General features: G+C 38.5%; 1 long non-coding RNA gene across 1 annotated transcript; it reads left to right on the plus strand.

Annotated features, from left to right (window-relative positions):
* Window positions 1-4,982: 4,982 nt before the first annotated feature.
* LOC140850451 (uncharacterized) lies at window positions 4,983-9,881 on the plus strand. The gene is made up of 2 exons (XR_012133304.1): window positions 4,983-8,426; window positions 8,824-9,881. It is a non-coding gene; the product is annotated as an uncharacterized lncRNA (long non-coding RNA).
* The last annotated feature ends 2,427 nt before the right edge of the window (window positions 9,882-12,308 follow it).

The raw sequence follows: 12,308 nt of genomic DNA on the forward strand, positions 1-12,308 counted from the left end.
AGGTGATCCTGTGTTGAGTGCATAGATATTAATAATAGTTATATCCTCTTGTTGGACTGACCCCCTTATCATTATGTAATTTTCTTGTCTCTTGTTACTTTCTTTGTTTTTGAAGTCTACTTTGTATGATGCAAGTACTGCAACTCCTGATTTTTGTATTAGTTGCATGAAGTATCTTTTTCCAACCCTCTACTTTTAGTCAGTTTATGTCTTTGTGTTTGAAGTGTGTCTCTTGTAGGCAGCATGTAGATGGGTCTTGTTTTTTATCAGTTCAGTGACTCTGTGTCTTTTGATTTGTGCATTCAGACCATTTACATTTAGACTGATTATTGATAGGTATGTACTTATTGCCATTGCAGGCTTTAGATTCATAGTTACCAAAGGTTCAAGTTTAATTCCCTTTCTATCTTACAGTCTAATTTAACTCACTTTGTATGCTATTACAATCACGTTCTAAAGGTTCTTTTTCTTTTTTCTCCCCTTTTTTTTCCTCCTCCATTCTGTATATATTAGGTATCATATTCTGTACTCTTTGTATATCCCTTGATTGACTTGGGTTGTAGTTGATTTGATTTTGCATCTGCTTAGTGTTACTTTGTTTGCTGTGGTTTTATCTCCTCTAGTGACAGGTATTTAGCCTTAGGAACACTTCCGTCTATAGCAGTCCCTCCAAAATGCACTGTAGAGGTGGTTTTGGGGATGTAAATTCTCTCAGCTTTTGCTTATCTGAAAATTGCTTAATCCCTCCTATATAATTTAAATGTTAGTCTTGCTGGGTATAGTATTCTTGGTATGAGGCCCTTCTGTGTCTTTGCATTAAATATATCATGCCACTACCTTCTGTCCTCTAAGGTTTCTATTGAGAAATCTGATGATAGCCTGATGGGTTTTCTTTTGTATGTGATCTTTTTCTTTCTCTAGCTGCTTTTAAATATCTGTCTTTATCTTTGATCTTTGCCATTTTAATTATTATATGTCTTGGTATTATATGTCTTGGGTCCCTTGTGTTGGGAGATCTGTGCACCTCCATGGCCTGAGAGACTATCTCCTTCCCCAGATTGGGGAAGTTTTCAGCAATAATCTTCTCAAAGACACTTTCTATCCCTTTTCCTCTCTTTTCTTCTGGTACCCCTCTAATGTTAATATTCTTCTGTTTGGATTGGTCATGCATTTCTGTCAATCTTTCATTCTTAGAGGTCCTTTTTTCTCTCTTTGCCTCAGCTTCTTTGTACTCCTCTATTTTCTATTCTATTTGCTGTCTCTTCTCCTACATCTAATCTCCTTTTAAATTCCTCCATTGTATGTTTCATTTCAGATATGGAATTTCTTAGTGATTGAATTTCCATCCTAAATTGGTCCCTGAGTTCTTCAATATTTTTCTGTACCTCCATGATCATGTTTATGATTTTTATTTTGAACTTTCTTTCAGGAAAATTGGTGAGTTCAGTTTCATTTTGTCCTTTTACTGCTGTTTCTGAAATTTTTGTTTGAACCATGTTCCTTTGACATTTCAGATTTGTATGTGATGCCCTCTAGAGTCCAAAAGCTCTAATCTCTGGAGCTTCTCAGTTGCTGCAGTGATGTCAGGGTTTGCAGGGGAATGCGCTTGTGCCTGGGGGGAGTAAAGAGCTGCTTCCTGACTCCCTGCTGCAGTGCCTGTCTCCACTGTCAGAACCAGTGGGTCAAGCACACAGGTGTAAGCCTCTGCACTTTGTGTCTGTAGCTGCCAAAGGCTGGGCCTCCCTCTGGCTGGCCTGATGCCAGGGCAGGGATTGCCGGTTTGCAAACTGGTGCCCGAAGGCCAGGAGGAAGGTGCAGCAGGCTGCTTATCTCAGTGGGGGACCTCAGAGCTGAGTAGCCAGACAGCAGGATGGAGCACCTGTAGCTCCTGAAACTTCCAAACCTGCTATGCACAGTGCACCCAGACAACCTTGTCCACCTATCCCTTCTCCCATGCAGCTAGCTCTGTTCAAACCCTGCCCCTTCAGTAGCCCTCTGGCTTCTAGGAAGCTTCTCAGACCTCCCGCTTTTTCCTTTGTAAAGAGCAGCCAAATGTGGATTCCTGCCCTTCACAAATGGCTGGAATCTCAGTCTCTCCAAGTATTCCGCCTGTTTTAGCTTTCCACCCCACTAATCTCCAAAGCACCATGCAATGTCAGTTTGTGCTCACAAAACGGATCTCCAGGGCTGGGTTTTGAGCAGTCCTAGGCTTCCACCTCCTTCCCGCTTTATTACTCTTCCTCCTGCCTGTGAGCTATTGTGGGGGAAGGGCTTGGGTCCCACCATATCAAGGTTTTGGTATGTTACCCTGCTTCCTGAGGTCTGCTCTGTTCTCCAGGTGTATGCAGTCTGGTGCAGCCTTCTTTCCTGTTGCTCTTTTAGGATTAGTTACATTAACTATATTTTCATATTAGATATGCTTTGGGGAGGAGTCCTCTGTCTCGCCTCTCACAGCCCCATCTTGAATCCATCTCTGTGAGACTCTTTTTACTTAAAGTGAGTCTCTCATGTCAGGAGTGTGGGTATATAGCCACATATGTACCATGGATAATCAATCAAACAAGCTCCTCTGGGCAAGGAAGAAGGGCTCTGGGCTGGCCACCTAACCTCACTGGACAAGATCTGCAGTCCCAGGAATCTGGATTTGTGACAGAGTGATTTTATGTAATGTCTATTGGAATATGGATCAACACAACTGTTTTACGCTATGTATGAATGTAAGTGGAACATAAGAACCTAAGTACATGAACATAAGAACATAAAATATCTGACAAAGTAGTTTGCAGAAAATGTAAGAGTAAAGCAGAGGCAAGCAAAGAGAAGTGAGCTCAGGGGCCTATAGGAAGTGCTTCTTGTTCCATGGAGGCCCAGCCGTAGTCCCAGTGCCTCCGGAGGCTCAGAGGAGCTTCCAGCCTCTATTTTCTGTTTTGAAAAATAGAATTTTATTTTAGTAAACTTTCCTTTTGCTTATAAATGTTTGTGAGTATTTTGTTGCCATTGTTGTTACGTAGAACTTAGAGGAACTTGACCAAGGAAGTTAACAAACTTTTGGAGAAAAAAATATCAAAATTGAAGAAAAGACAAATACATAAACTGATCAATTATAGTTTATATAACAACCATAAGCCAAATATAAATCAGGTGTAAAAAATATTCTCCTATACATAAAAGATATAAAAAAGCAGTAATTTCAAAGAAAAATATAACGCTGTTTCAGTTAACAAATAAACAATTATTATAAATTTAGGGGTTTTAACTAAATGGAGAATGTCATTTGAATGCAGTGCATTGTGGGGCCCTACAAATCTTATCAAAGGGGTTATTCAGGCAGACACAATCTCAGACTAAGTTGATGTTTTGTGGTTGAATTGCCTGAATGGATTCTCATTCTGTGAATTTGTTTTGTAAGCCTAGTGAACCTATAGAGAAGGTGGATATACCTATTGACACATGGTTTGAAACATTTCCTTCCTTCCCTTCATCCTTTGACCAATTGAGTTCATCACACTGAAGGTATTTAGAAGTACTGACCTTCACTCCTTGGTAAGCCTGTATGCTAGACTTGGTCATTCTTCTCTTTATCTATTATGCAATTTTTCCTGTGTAGTTCATACCAAAATGTAATCAATATAAAGTTTGAAATGTTTCACATATTTCATCTCCCTAGGTTCTAATTCCTACTTTGGCATATAATAGATGTTCAAGAGATGTTGCATGCAACATTGAATAAATACACTATATGAGGAGTCAGCAAAATAAGGTTTACAGGTCAAATTCAGCCCACCATCTGTTTTTAATGAATAAAATTCTTTGTTACACAGTGAACAGATTAGTATACTGCTTGTGGTTCCTTTTATACTGCAACAGCAGAATTGAGTCATTGTAACACAGACCATGAGGCTTTCAAAGCCTCAAATATTTTCTATCTTGTCTTTTACAGAAAATTGCACTGACCTCTACATAAGTTACTATCTCTTTAGCAATCTTTCAATTGTTTTGTAGTTTGAAGATTTTCTAGATTTATATGCAATTTCTAAACTAAGATGATAGTCTTGTCATATAAATTGGTTCATGGATCGCATTAATTAAAATCTTTTCATATTAGAAGGAAACATGAATAAGTGACAAGGTAGAATTTATTAGTTGCTCAGGTATGGTAAAAAATAAAAAGTAAAACAGTTGAAATACTGCTGTTCTTTATGTTATTTGTATAATGTTTAGTAACTAAAATAATAATTAACATATTTTCATTGCTGGGTGATTGACTTAGTATCTCAGATGTATTTTGCCTGAATTTATTTGAAAGTCCCTGAAACAATTTGTCAATGCAGTGATTTTCAGCTTCAAAAATAGTACTCAAATTTTAAACTTACAAGTATAAGGTATCATTAGTCTAGTGTAAGTCATTTATCTCTAGATCATTACTAGTCTTTACCAGAAACATTTAAAACATCTAGGAACCTTCTTCCAACATTTGGCTACTCAAAAAATACTCATACATTATGGTAAGAATACAGGACTACTATTGTAGGATCTGAAGAATCAAAAGTTAGCATAAGTACAGCCATCTTAAGGCCTAAATACTACCCCCTAACCCAAAAGAAGGAAAATCATTAGAATCTTGAAAAACAAGTTAGTTAGCCTGTGTCAATTGTAGTGACCTTTAGTTAGCTAACCGTAAATCAGTTAATCATACACGCCTAGCTTATCTTACTAGAACTACCCTAGACATTCCGTAGGTGATCTCATCTAACCAGACCCCAGGATGTGGCGCCAGCAAAAGATTTATGAGCCTATAGAAAAAACCCTGTATTGTGATTATAGAAAATTCTACCCCTTTTGAAAATGCTATAAAACCTTCTGCCTTAGTGTGCTCGGGGTCCTCGTTGAGACCCGCTGCAACGGGCTGACGTGGACCCCAGCTAGTTGGCTTCTGAATAAATTCCTCTTGCTTGTTGCATCAAGAAACGTCTTTGGTGAGTGATTTGGGGCGGCGCCTTCCTCAGGGGAATCCAACATTTGGGGGCTCGTCCGGGATCATGCGCTCACCCCGCTTCACTCCCAAAGTCGCTCTTGGAGGAAGAGGTAAGATTAGTGGCGCCTTGGTTTGTCTGTGTTCTGTTTTCTGTTTTTCAGTGAGACCGGTCAGAATTCTGAAAGGGGGTACCCACTGTCTGGCAGCTGTCCTGATCCCGTAAAGGGGTCGAGACTGCGGTCGGTAGACGTACTAGGAGCACCGCAGGCTGCAACCCTGGGGGACGCCTCGGGGAGGTTGGGAGGCCAGGGACGCCTGGTAGCCTCCCGTCTGTTTTTCCGGCAAGGTGAATCTGATGAGATAGGGTTGATTTTCAGGTGCCAGGAATATCAACCCTCTGATTCCTTTCGGTTTCTGTTTGAAAATCTGAGAAAAAACAAAAAGCGGCCGCTGTGTGTCTAATCTGTGTGTGTCTCTGTTTTTTGTGTCTTTCATGTGCCTAATAATTGTTATACTGACAAGGGGACAGACTCAGACAACCCCCTAAGTGTGTAAATGAATATATCTTTCTACCTCCGGATGGTATTAATGAAATTGATTTAAAGACAAGCGCTTGTGAAAATTGAGTGTTCTAAAACTTCCAGAAAACCTGGTAAAAAAGTGTTAAGCATTAATGCTAATTTGAGTTTTCCTGAGGCGGGCATGTCCTGGTAGTTGTCCGCTGCCTGAGTTTACCTAGAGTCATTTGAGTCATGTTATCTGCTAAATCTTTTAAGAATAGAATGCTTAGAAGCTTGGCTTTGTCTAGTGTTCAGTGGGGGTCTTGTGAGTAGGCTAGCATAGTTGTTGCAGGTAGGTGAACTGGATAAGTGTGGCAAGTGAACACCTTTTAAATTGTGTGTTGCAGTGTGTATGCCTACCTGCAGCCTGAGAATCTTTGTAGTAACTTAAAGCCTTAGAGTTTTGTTAAGTTGAGAAGATGTGCTCTGTGTTTGCTGGGAGATTGTGCTGTGAAGCTCATGGTTGCAGAAATTGTAGAATGTGTTCGTGAGTTTGTTAGTCTAGAAAATGTTAGTTTGACAGTTTGCAGTGTCCTGCTTCTCAGTGTTCACTAGAAGTTAAAGTTTCTAATAGTTTTAAGTTCTAATTAAAACCACTTAAAGTAATAAAAACATTTCTCTATGCTAAAAGATGTATGTTTTAATAAGAAAAAGTATAAAAAATGAAAACTCTTCTGCATGCTAAAGAATGTGTTTTGTGATAAAAGAAAGTAACTTTGTTCTAAAGTACAGCTATTTATTTAAAGAGAGACAAAGAGAGAAAACAGCGTGGTGCCTTTTGTTGTAGAAGATCCGCTCAGCCTGTTGCTTTGGGGGGAGGGTTAGGATGTTTAGAGATAAAGTGAGATAAACCCAGTCAAGCCGCAGGCAAGCCCAGGCATAATTCTCACCGGCTTATGTGCTTGGGACCATGGGGCAAATGAAGAATAAATTACTATATTCTTACAGATATAGTCATGCCTAGTGAAATTAAAGCAAGTGAGTCTTGATATCAAGTGCACAGCAAAATTAAAATCTCGTTTCCAGTTAAACAGTTTTCTTTAACTGTTAGTCTGCTCTTAATGTTGAAAGATCACAGCAGTTTCTCATGCTTAAAGTCTCAGTGAGTTGCCATGAAATCGTAATGTTAAAGAGACTAAAAGCTAAAGCATAACCTTTATTTGCCTTTGAAATATTTTGTTATTAAAAATGATTGCATAGCCTGAAAAATTGAATTCCTAAGCAGAATAGTAACAAAGCTTTTTTCAGCTGATTAAATGCACTTAGTTAACAAACCAAAATTTATTAAACTGTAAAATCTGGACAAGATTATGTTTCTCCCAGAAAAACAGGTTTCACTGTGAAGGTTTAGATAGACGAACGTGTGACCACTTTTGAAAAAAGTTGTAATAGATTTTTTGAGAACCACCAGGTCTTCTTGTTTAATTTATATGCTGTATGTTTAAAAAAAAAAAAAAAAAAAAACATGGGGGAATCTACTATTAAAGAGTAAAACATTCTTGAAGCTTTCAGGGAAGACCTGTAAACTTAAGCACTTTCTCTGTTTTTTGTATCTGGTCTTAGACACTTATGCTGAGTTATGTTCTTATTATTTTCACTGTTTGTAAGCTATTGATTGTAAGCCAAAGGTCATCATTTCTCAGTCCCTAAATGAAAAAGTAAAATGCCTGATCTCTTTCATCTCAAAGCATATTTCTGGTCATATCTGAATATCTGTGTGAAAGAAAGAGACATTTAAATTTGAGATTCTGCTTAAACTTTTAAGTTGAATTTGACTATAGCCATATTCATTCTTTGTATGTATCTCTAACAGGTCTTTTGTATGCCTGGTAATATTATACTCTGCCTTGAGTTTAGACAGTTCTTTCAGCTAAATATGAATTCTTATTGTAGCTTTTTTCCCTCCTGAAGATGAAAGCAGAAGAATCTACCATCTGCTACCATTCTCTCAAGAATGCTTAGTAACCTAAAATTAGTTTGACTTTCTGTATGTTGTCTTTAAAAATTGACAGCAGCAGTCTCCCCTGCTGCCCCACTTTTTAAGATATCTCGTTTACTGTGCTGAGTATATAGACAATAAATGTGTAATGATAGTTCTAAAAAAATTAAATGCAAAAAAGTGCTTTTACCTCTAGTTAACTCTGATATTTTCCAGAGGGCCCCTGGAACATGTCAGAAGAATTTTTTCTCACTAGACAAAGTATTTGACTAATTTGGCTTATTTATCTGATATATATATATTTATTTACCAAGAAAGCACTGTCAAAGAGAATGATGCTAAACTTTGTTACTGAATGTTTTGTATTACAGAAATATCAGAATTTCCTTATGTCAACTGTTTTACAGTAAGCTCTCATCATATCTTTAACCATTGTCATTTGTAAGTCTTTTGTCATTTATAGTATTATCCCTAAACTGGTAAAGAACTAGATTTCAGCAGAACAGGTATTAGTTACATAAGATTACATAAACTAAAGAAAATGATTTTGTGTCTTTTTGTTTCAAATGTTGCTAGTAAAGTGTTTTAACCTTGTTCTCTTAAACTGACAACAGTTTAGTAAATGACTATCTTTATGAGCAGAATTGAAACATCCTTCTCTCTACTTGATCCCTCCAGAGTTTAAAAACTTTCAGTGACTGTTTTTGTATTCCATGGCAGTATGTTTATTTGCACGAGTTCAATAAGAATCTGCTTTCCTTGTGAGAAGACTACTTAAGAACACTGGTTATACTACCAGGGCTTTGACTGGAATGTCGTACCTGAGAGACATGTGTATAAACTCAGATGTGAACAACTTTAAAGAACTAAGATTGACTTTATAAAGCCAACAAAGCCCCTTGGAAGAACTGGCCTGGTACCTTGCTTACAGAGTTCCCAGCAGCCTTACCAGGTGAGTAAAGAAGGTCACTTCCTGGCAGGTGCAGAGACCTCGAGAAGAGAAGAATTCATCCAAATCTACAGGTACTGCAGGCAAAGCCTGATGGCAAGTCTGGCTTGGCTGTCTGGCCTCAAGAGGCCTTTAAAAGTTCAATCTGAAATTCCTTACAAAAAGTTCCAGCAAAGCATATTTAAAAGAGCCTGTGTAATCAATTGCTCTTCTTGCTGCACCTGTGCAAATAATCAAGCCAGCTGTTAATTATTTTCTTAACCTAGTTACTTCTAGTAAAAATGAGAATGATTTTAGAGAGAAGTATCGTTTCAATAATGCAGCCTCCTTCCAGAATAAAAAATCCAACTCCAGATGTTGCTACATGACCTAATAACACAATTTGTTTTATCTTGCCTAGAAGCCACAAAACTGCAAATAGTAATAAAAATGAAACCCAGAATAGAAGCGCCAGCCTTCTGAAGCCCTCTCAACTGACCAGTGATGGAGACCTAGCTGCACCCTTTACTGCGCCCCCTTCTCAGCATGAAGCAGCCAGAGCGGTCATCACCCCTCTTCCCTAGCAGCAGCTAGAGTCTCTATCTGTAGAAGAAAGAATGAGACCATACCCATAGCCTTCCCTGGTAAAAACAGGTATTTAATCCCTCCTCCCGAGGGATAGTGGGCTTGTAACACTGGAGTGACCCCATGTGTCTCTACTTCTGCCTTCAACTCCTCCCGTGATTTCTGTATCATGGTCCAGCTGGTGCCCAGGTTGATGTATCATGATGATCTCTCATTCGTAGCTGAATTTGAACCTAAGCATAGATATAAGAGAGAGCCGGTCTCGCTGACCTTAGCCGTGTTGTTAGAGATAAGAGTCGCAGCTGGAGTGGGAACGGAGGCAGCCGCTATTGTTCAAGGGAACCAGCATTATGAAAGACTAAAGACTGCTATTGATGAAGACCTAAAAACCATAGAGCAATCCATTACAAAACTTGAAGAATCTCTGACTTCCCTCTCTGAGGTAGTCTTACAGAATAGACGAGGGCTAGATCTGCTGTTCCTAAAAAGAGGAGGACTGTGTGCAGCTTTAAGAGAAGAATGCTGCTTTTATGCAGATCATTCCGGGATAGTGAGAGATTCAATGTCAAAACTTAGAGAAAGGCTGGATCAGAGAAAGAGAGAGCGAGAAGCAGGCCAAGGACTGTTTGAATCTTGGTTCACTAGGTCCCCGTGGTTTACAACCCTGATATCCACTCTGGCTGGGCCCCTACTCATCCTTGTGTTGCTTCTAACTTTAAGACCCTGCATGTTAAACCGGTTAATAACTTTTGTTAGAGAAAGAGTGAGTGCCGTTCATGTACTAATGTTGAAGCAACAATACCACTCACTCACCTCACAAGAAGATACAAACATTCCATGATTGGAATGCCCCAAAAAGAGAAGTGGGGAAATGTAGGATCTGAAGAATCAAAAGTTAGCATAAGTACAGCCATCTTAAGGCCTAAATACCACCCCCTAACCCAAAAGAAGGAAAATCATTAGAATCTTGAAAAACAAGTTAGTTAGCCTGTGTCAATTGTAGTGACCTTTAGTTAGCTAACCGTAAATCAGTTAATCATACACGCCTAGCTTATCTTACTAGAACCACCCTAGACATTCCGTAGGTGATCTCATCTAACCAGACCCCAGGATGTGGCGCCAGCAAAAGATTTATGAGCCTATAGAAAAAACCCTGTATTGTGATTATAGAAAATTCTACCCCTTTTGAAAATGCTATAAAACCTTCTGCCTTAGTGTGCTCGGGGTCCTCGTTGAGACCCGCTGCAACGGGCTGACGTGGACCCCAGCTAGTTGGCTTCTGAATAAATTCCTCTTGCTTGTTGCATCAAGAAACGTCTTTGGTGAGTGATTTGGGGCGGCGCCTTCCTCAGGGGAATCCAACACTATCATTAGTTAACACTCAGTATGTTACCTTGGGCAGTTCTGTCTCTTGAGGTCTTACTAGTAAAGTCTAGAGAACTTAAGTTCAAAGAGCTAAAAATTAAACTTATCCTCTATGAAAGTCTGAACTTCAAGGAAAATAAAAGCAATGAAAAATGCGAAGTATTATTGACATACTCAGTTAAAGAATTCTAGGCCTAAAATATTTCTGATTCACCTTTTAATGTTTGTGTATATAAAATATATTGTCACTATAATTGTGGATGGCCTAAGACAAAATATAATATTTCAAACTGGGCTCTCTGAAGCCCAAGGGTTCCTCATGGGAACCTCAGGATATGATGTCATGTTACACTTGAGAAGGCCAGCTGACAGGGTACCCACTCCTTTCTCTGGCTTCAACCAGAGTGTTCTGCCATTGGATGCCAGATACTGAGATTCTGTATGAGATTTTCTTTGGAGAAAGGGTTTACATGTTAAAAAACATTGTCACAGTGTTATGGGATTTGTTAACTATTTATCCCTCAGGGCAATGTAAGATTTATGTTTGTAATAAACCAGTTAGCCTAACAGCCACAAACTCATACAAATGTCAACTTGATCCCTTCTAGAACCACATACATAAAGGCATTCTTGATGTGATATCTTCAAGTAGTTGATCAATGTAAATATCTCAATTGTGTTGGTTAATTGAAATTAAATTTTCTGGGTTCATATAGTCTGTGAATTAAGTTGGTAGACTTAGTTTATGTTATTGTCTCCTGCCCAAACCCAATATAATAATAAAGAACACACTCACTCCTCAACAAGTTGGGGAATAATACATGAAGCATCAGGAACCAGAAATCTTAAGATATGCCTGGAAAATTGAGATCAGAAGGGATTAATTCAAGAAATGGAACCCCAAGCTATTTCCCATAAGTACTGGTGGAAAATATGTAATAGAAGCAAGATTTCTTTATGTATATGTACCCAGAAAGGAAGTACCAGAAAAAGGAAAGCAGGAAGGCAGACTTGGAGAAAGGGTGGATGAAGAAGCCAACGTAAGATAGGAGGAGTGAACAAGTGGTCACACCCCACAGCTGACACCCGACACTTGCTGCCAAATTGTGCCAGCAGGTCATTCTACCTCCAGGCAGGTGCAGGAGCAGTGAGTGTGTGAGCTTGTGTCAGGGAAACAGGGTAGCTCTCCTTCCACCTGGGAATACCCAGGAGAAAAACATCGGAGTTCCAGCAACTAAGGTACCCAACTAGCTGTTAAGTATATACTCTCAGCTATATGTTCATTCTCATTAAAACAGGATGTAATCTCAACATCAGAAATGTATATGACACCTTCCCTAAATAGATGCATAATTCCTCAAATTACTTTCAAGGAAGGATAATCACGTAAGAAATAGAAGAAAACTCAGCAAACAAGTAGATGGCACTACATCCTAAAAAACAATTAACGGGAAAAGCAGAGCAGGACTTTAGATTAAATTCATGAAAAATAATTAGTAAGATTTCATGAAACTTAACATTATGATAGTTGGATTAAGAAGATCTCAGTACACAAACTGGTGTGTCAAATGGACAAAATGAAGTACAATTAGTATTAGGAAGACTCGGTGGAGGATTTTTTTCCTGAATGGGAAGCAATGAGATATAAATATGAATAGCAAATGAGAAACTTGAGGTTAGACCCAAATACTGAAACAGATTTCTATTAGGTCTTCTAAAAGAAATGAGTGAATAGAGGAGAAACATACATTCAAGAAAAAAATGATAATTTCACACACCCTTAGACTGATTATCTACCAAGCACTTTGCAAGATATTTTTTAATAAAAAAGATCTCTGTGTCTAGATGCATTATAATGATAAAGACATTAAGGATAGAGGGATGATTCTAAGATCTTCTAGAAACAAAAGAACATATTCAAAAAAACAGTGAAAAAGATGTCTTAAGATGCTTATG

Source organism: Manis javanica, chromosome 7 (genome assembly GCF_040802235.1).
Source record: "Manis javanica isolate MJ-LG chromosome 7, MJ_LKY, whole genome shotgun sequence".
Lineage (NCBI taxonomy): Eukaryota > Metazoa > Chordata > Mammalia > Pholidota > Manidae > Manis > Manis javanica.